General features: G+C 32.9%; 1 non-coding gene across 1 annotated transcript; it reads right to left on the bottom strand.

The window, feature by feature from the left end:
• Positions 1–1,186: 1,186 nt before the first annotated feature.
• On the bottom strand, positions 1,187–1,258 carry TRNAW-CCA (transfer RNA tryptophan (anticodon CCA)). The gene has a single exon. It is a non-coding gene; the product is annotated as a tRNA-Trp (tRNA).
• Positions 1,259–7,867: the final 6,609 nt, after the last annotated feature.

The raw sequence follows: 7,867 nt of genomic DNA, 5'->3' as shown, positions 1-7,867 counted from the left end.
AACTAGTGATCCCACAGTAGTCGAAATTCGACTATAAGGAATTGAAATTATAAGTTTGAACATTATTATGGTTCTATTGTCAAGTACAATTATACTATTATAATATAATATAATCACAGATTTCGCCAAAACTGCACTATAGATGAATAATATTAAAGACAAACAAATATTTATCTATTCTCAATTTTACCACAGACTTTAAACAATAACAAAACTTTGACAAAAACATATATTTTTATGTATGTGCTGTGTCAAATATAATATGGTAGTGTGTGTAATCTATGTATGCGTTGTGTCAAATATATGGTAGTGTGTGTAATCCTGTTTTTATTGATTTAATGTATTTTTTATGCATTATTAGAAAAAAGAATTAGCATTCTGCACTTCTTCTGTATATTCTTTATAAGTATAGGACATTTCATACTCCTCCGTCCGCGCAATTTTCGTAAAAAGGGATACAAAGTTTTTGCTTCACGTATTAATATATAGATAATAATAGATTTAATTTCATCATACGTTGTTGTTCCTCCATCGTAGATCTATTAAAACGTAACGTAAGCTTTTCGAATGGCATATTTTACACTATGTTAATATTGATGCAATAAAAATCCCAGAATTGCCACAGACTGTGCACGTCTCATACAATATTTCTGATTCATAAAAAATATCACGTAATCTATATAATATATAAAAATGAATTGCTGTTCGTTAGTCTTGCTAAAACTTGAGAACGGCTGGACCGATTTGGCAAATTTTTTTTGGTCTTGAATTATTCGTGGAAGTCCAGAAAAGGTTTAAAAGGTGAAAAAATATAAAAAAGCTCGGAATTATATAAAAACAAATAATGTTGTTTTTCCACTACGAAGTCTGCCGGGTCAGCTAGTCTGTTAATAAAATTCTCAAAGATTTTATCTTTAATATCATTGAACTTGCACTAAACTGGTTCTTTCTGCATGCATCGATGGCTGTATAAAAAACGAGATAACCGGGATTAAACCATATTAGGTAACTTGGAAAACTACATAATCGTCTAAGCCTTAAAGCATCGAACGACATCGAATATTTTTATCTAAGTAATAGCAGTTTAAAAATGAACATTTAAATTTACTTCGTCGTATATTTGCTGTGAAAATTTCGAAATTAAAAACTATAGCAGTAGTATAAAAAAAAACTATCGGAAAAAATTTGACCCCGACGTGATTTGAACACGCAACCTTCTGATCTGGAGTCAGACGCGCTACCGTTGCGCCACGGAGTCACTGTCTCTATCTGCAAATTTATCAAATACTATCTACAATCAATTTTTTTTAATAATTAATAATAATACGTGAAGCAAAAACTTTGTATCCCTTTTTACGAAAATTGCGCGGACGGAGAAGTGTGAAATTTTTCACACTTATAGGGAATATAGAGAAGAAGTGCACAATGCTAATATTTTCTTAAAATAATGTATAAAAGATACATTAAATCAATAAAGAAAACATTACACACACTACATACCATGTATTTGACGCACACACGCATGCATACTATTTATTGTCAAATTTTCGTTCTTGGCGTCTGTGGTCAAATTGAGAATAGATTAAATATTGTTTGTCTTTATTAATATTTTTTATAGAGTAGCCTTGGCGAGATTTGTGATTATAGAAGTATAAAATACAATTATAATAGTGTACAAACTTACAATTCTAATTAATTACAGTCGAATTTCGACTACTGCGGGACCACTAGTAATTAATAATTTTATGAAAACCACTATATTCATTTCTAAGACCACATTGAACACCTAAAATCTCCAACGCACATCTTTCGGTTCACAAATAGATATTGAAACAAAAATAATATATTATTTAGATACTTTGCATAAGTATAGTGGATATATGCTCCTGTACTACATAAATACTGTGTAATCACGAATTTAAAACAGTGTCATTGATTGAATCAGGATTCTTGAGAATCCTAGATAAATTCTTAAACAGTATTATAAAAATAATTTGAGACATTGACCTCACGTGACACAACGAGAGGCCGCAGTCATACTGAATTTTATGGCTTATCTTAACTGGCCATGAGTTTGTTTGGTCATTTATAATAAATAATTACAATTGTGTTAATCTTTACTAGCTGACCCGGCAGACTTCGTAATACCTCCGTCCGACGGGGGACACATCAAAGGAAAAACAAAATTGTATTTTTTTTTAAATTCCGAGCATTTTCATATTTATCTAAACCTTTTAAACCTTCTCTGGACTTCCACAAATAATTCAAGACCAAAATTAGTCAAATCGGTCCAGCTGTTCTTTAGTTTTAGCGAGACTAACGAACAGCAATTCATTTATATATATATATATATATATATATAGAATAGATAGATAGATGAAGCCACAAAGACAAATAATTAATAATGTCTGATTTTTTTGTCTTTGAAGCTATCTTTGCTGTTTAAAAAGTAGGAACTACATATATTGAAATTTTCAAATCTAACCTCCAAGCGTGTTCATTTCGACAAGCGTCATATTTCAATTCCAATGATTCAAATAAAATGTACAATGAATCAAGCTAGAATACAATGTGAGGTTTACCGTAAAAACGGGATTTCTTAAAGATTACAATACATTACATTACCCTAACACGGCCAATGACGTCATGCCTTTAACCATATTGGTTTATATTCACGTTGAATTAAAAACCTGATCCCATTATCTATATTAATATTATGAAGCTGAAGAGTTTGTTTGTTTGGTTGAACGCGCTAATCTCAGGAAGTACTAATCCGATTTGAAAAATTCTTTCAGTTTTAAATATCCTATTTATTGAGGAAGACTATAGGCCATATAACATCACGCTGAGACCAACGCGAGCGGAGCACTAATAAAGAATGTTTCAAAATCGGTGTTTTTTCCCCCTTTTGATAGCTTCCGCTGCGTGCGCTGCGGAAACGGTTAAAGTTTCGCTAAAATAATTTAAGACAGAAATGTTTCCCTTTAAAAGTTATAAAAAAAGTCCGCGACAGCATAAGTCTATAATTTAATGTTGGCTCGCTATGACGTTTTTTATGCTACCCAAATTTGTTCTAATATAAAGCATTATTTGTGAAGGCGTCTTTATAAAGATGATATTAATCCCTATCCAAATAAATAAGTTATTCATTACAAGTATTTAGCATCCGAGTAAAATAATGAACAAGCGTGTAATAATGACGTACAAGGCGCCGGCTGGTCGGTGCAGGCGGCACACGATAAGAAGAATAACAAGAAACACCAAAACCATATCAAGATATGCTTTGAAAATTGCACATTTTTCTGAATTTCTCCAGGCTCCCATCATGAGATCATGATTCTGATGATTACAGGATCATTCGGGTAGTCTACCCTTTCAATCAAAAAAAAAGAAAAAAATATTATCAGCATCGGTTCAAACATTCCCGAGAAATCGGTGAACATATAAAACATATATAAAAAAGTGTACGAATCGATAACCTTCTCTTTTGAGATCGGTTAAAAAGCGTAATTTTGGCACCTTAAATAGCTTCTTAATGTTATATTATACAAAAATATTTTCACTTTCTACGTAAGTGAAGGCGTGGGTAAAATTTTGCGTTATCTTAAAGTAACTATTCCACGCGGACGAAGTCTTAGGCAAAAGCTAATATTAATTAAAACACATTGTCTTATCTTAATATCCTTTTCCCCTTTAACTCGTGCGTCATCACTACCACTACTAATACCTAGGCTACTCAAGAAATTAGTTGAAATTAGCTACTCAGCTAAGAATCCACTACTAATACCTAGGCTACTCAATAAATTTGTTGAAATTAGCTACTCAGCTAAGAAAGTATCATGTGAGTTTAGTGCTACACAGTTAAACGTTGATGGGGAGGTAATATTAATTGGGATAAATTCATTTATCTATCCAAGGCTCCCTATCTATGTAGGTATACAAAATTCCCGTCAAACCTTACATTTCTTTTGTAGTTTATTGATAATTTCACATACATCGATGCTTTACATTATATGGGTGTTTTCCATTCACTCGCTCACCTCATGTTTGATTATCGTGTGAATTTAAGATATCGGTTATTATCAAAAATATTATCTGACTTATCACTTATTGTAACTAACGAAAAATACGACCTTTTCTTTGCTTCAAATACGTGACAGCTGAAATATATATCTGACACATGTACAAAGACAATAATTTAAAGAGATTCTTGATAACCAATAGTGTTATTAATTAAATTTCTAAATAATCGTCGATTGCTTCAACCTCTATGTAATTGAAAACAATTTTTAGTACTCTTTTCATGTGTTTTTTTTTTCTATTGCTCTTATAGGCAGACGAACGAGCATACGGCCCACCTAATGGTGAGAGGTTACCGTTGCCCATGGACCTCAGCAATGCCAGGGGCAGAGCCAAGCCGCTGCCTACCGCTTAATACTCTCCACAAGCTTCTTTTAAAGAAGGACATGTCATAGCACTCTGGAAATACCGTGGAAGGGAGCTCATTCCATAGCCGGATGCTACGTGGCAAAAAAGACCTCTGGAAACACACTGTCTATGAACGCAGCGGTTCCAGATAATATGGATGAACTCTGCTCCGATGGCAGGAGGTGCGATGATAAAAAGGAGATGAGGGGATCATCTCAAACAATTCCTCAGAGCACTCCGCCAATCCTATTCCTCCTTCCAATGTTATTATCCTATTAAATTACATATCTATATACTTTTACGAAAAATTTTGTTGCCCCATATTTCTATTATCTAAATAATTGATCCAATTGGAATTTAAGTGTAATACGTTTGACGCTTATATTACAGGGTATATTATAATCATGATTATCTTCGAAACTATTTTATTTTGATTAAAATTTATTTTTTACAACACTAATATAGTTAACAGTTTTATTCGGTTATTTTGTTATTTTTCATTTCTTCTAAACCATCAAAACGAGTATGACCTTAACTCATTCAGCTTGAGTTAAGATTTGTTTAGGTTTAAATACATTATACAACCTGGGCCAGAAAAGCTACCAATAGAGAAGAATGGAAGCAGCTGAAAGAGGCCTATGTGTCACAGGGCACGCTGATCACTGAACCGGGAAACCCGATGCATTTATTTATTTATTTAAGGATTACCAACTGGGTTTACAGTAAGACATAAAATAACATTGACATGTATAGAGCAATTGATAACTGCAACTCTAATTAGAGGCAATCACAGCATGCATTACATTAATATATCAACAGAGATTTAACAATACTAATAATAATAATAATAATAAATTAAAAACAAAAGAAAGACAACAAGGACAGTAATACCCGAGTACTCAGACCAAGGCTGAGGCTGAGCTTTAACAACAACTTTTTAAGTATTAGATTTAAGTTAAAGCAATTTGCTACTGTATGTAAAATCATTGTTTAGTATCAGCAATAAAGGCTATAATTAAATACAGTATACAAATATTAACAAATAAATTAATAATTAGGCACAAATCACACACGGTCTTCCGGCTACAAATTAGGATTCCCAGTGTGGGGAACATGACAAAAACTGAAGTACATACGTACTTATGTATATACGTTTGGATGTATATGTATATAGATAATAAGCACCCAGACGAAGAGCAAACAAGCCTGTACATCACACGAATGTCTGCCAGATCACGGAATCGAACGCACGACCGATAGCTACAGCACCACCGAGTCAGTAATAAGACAAGTATTATTTAAAGATGATTTAATCTTTTCTCATAACTTATTAATTCAGATTTATTAACTCAGACTCGTAATTAAATGCAGTGAAATATATGATTGCTTTGAACTGTGGTTATCTATTAAGGACAGATCAGCCAACTTTGATAAATTACCCAAACTGCACGAAAATATTTTAAGCAACACTGATATTATTGAATAATACGGTGATAATGTCACATTTTTTTGTAATGCACTCACGGCCGATAGCGTATGAAAATAGAGGTCAACTAGGATAAGCGATATAAATACAAACATAAATTAAAAATCAAAATATTTTTCAGCTTCACTTTATTTTCACCTAAAGATAGCACGTACGTACAATAACCATACGAAACTCGGAGCAATTGAATATTATTACACCGTTGAAAGCTGATGAGGAAACAGGACTAAGAAAGGGATGTACCCCGTGACAAGATTCAAATTAACGAGGCCGCCCCGTTTGAAATACATGGGTATGCATGTTGCGCTCTTAGGTACTACTGTAGCAATGTAGTGGCAACTGGATTTAGTGTCAGGAATAGTTTCGGAACTCCGTACATACCCGAAAGCGCTACTTGCATAAGCAACTGTAATTAAAGAAGACTTTAATGAACTGTTACTGGGAATTAATATACAAACGGTTTTAAAATTGGAAATGGTTGAACCATATCCAATGGCAATGTCACACAGCTTATACAGAGAAATCTCAATTTATGCTGGAGAATTTAAATCCAAAATAATGAACAGTATTTTTTGGGTAAGATGTCTTTCACTCGTTAATTTACTCGAGAAACTGACAAAATTTAAAACGGTATTAATTATAAGCATCAATCACGAGTTATAAATTATTAGTTTAATGATTTAGGTCTAGAGTAAGTTTAAAAAAAATTATAAACTCGGTTTTCGTAAAAAATTAGGACAAACTTAGGTGGTTTCAACAGGTGTCATACGACATCGGCTGCTGAGAAAACTGTACAGGTCAAACTGCTATCGACAATCCATTGAAATATCAGAATAGGTCAAATATTCACAAATCTAGAGAGAGAATACACTTTATTGCACTCCAAAACAAAATTTACATTCAAACACAGTGGAAAAGCAAATTTTCACAAGAGCTAAAATTCTTAAGTCTTATCGAAAAAAGCGATGTCTTCCAGAGAAACGTTTAATTTAGAGAAATTCTGGAAAATATAAAAATATAGTAGGGATGTTGCGGTGTACCATTTACATAACATTATTATAGAAAATATTTATACATACAATAATCTAGTTTAAACAAAAAAATTTTAAATAGATTTTATTTTATTGTTTTGGGACAGGATATGAAATTATTCTTTGCGTAGGTAAAAAAATATTAAGAGTCAGCCCCATATTGGCTTACAGAGATGGCCGATACTAATGGTTAAGTCGGTTACGTAAGGCATAAATCGCGATAATTGATAGTGAGGTGGCGATAGTATAGACGTAAAACCTTTGAAAACAATTCCTTGTTGATATGAGATCAATGATTGAGATTTGGTTGAAAGTTTTGTTGACGTAGGTGATATAGGATTATTTCGCATCAACAGCAGAATAAGTGATTTGTCTATACTATCTATACTAATATTATAAAGAGGAAAGATTTGTTTGTTTGTTTGTTTCGAATAGGCTCCAAAACTACTGGACCGATTTGAAAAATTCTTTTTCCATTAGAAGCCGACATTGTCCCTGATGAACATAGGCTACTTATTTAATTTTTTTTTTTTTTTTTTTGTTTCATGTGTGTTTTAATGTTTCCAAAGCGAAGCGAGGGCGGGTCGCTAGTGTTAATCGTAGAGTAGCTGATTGTCGTGGCGTGCAACCTCTTTGACAGGACATAAGATCTACGACGACTAGATACAGACTAAGACAGACATTTGACAATAATTCAAAAATAAAGAGAGAAATGGGACTAGGGCGGACGTGATAAGCGGCAGGTAGTACTTTTTTGACTTCCTAAAAGACGGACACGAACCAGACGACAAGGAATGAATTGACCGTTCTCATATGTACATAAAATAGACGACAAAAGAACTAGCCGAACCTTCACTGATGGAATGTAAACACGCAGGCCTTGATTTCTGCTAACCAATAATAAGGGTATACATAAAATTAG

Source organism: Bombyx mandarina, chromosome 05 (assembly GCF_030267445.1).
Source record: "Bombyx mandarina strain Sakado chromosome 05, ASM3026744v2".
NCBI classification, from domain to species: domain Eukaryota; kingdom Metazoa; phylum Arthropoda; class Insecta; order Lepidoptera; family Bombycidae; genus Bombyx; species Bombyx mandarina.
This window is presented reverse-complemented; position numbering and strand designations above follow the sequence as displayed.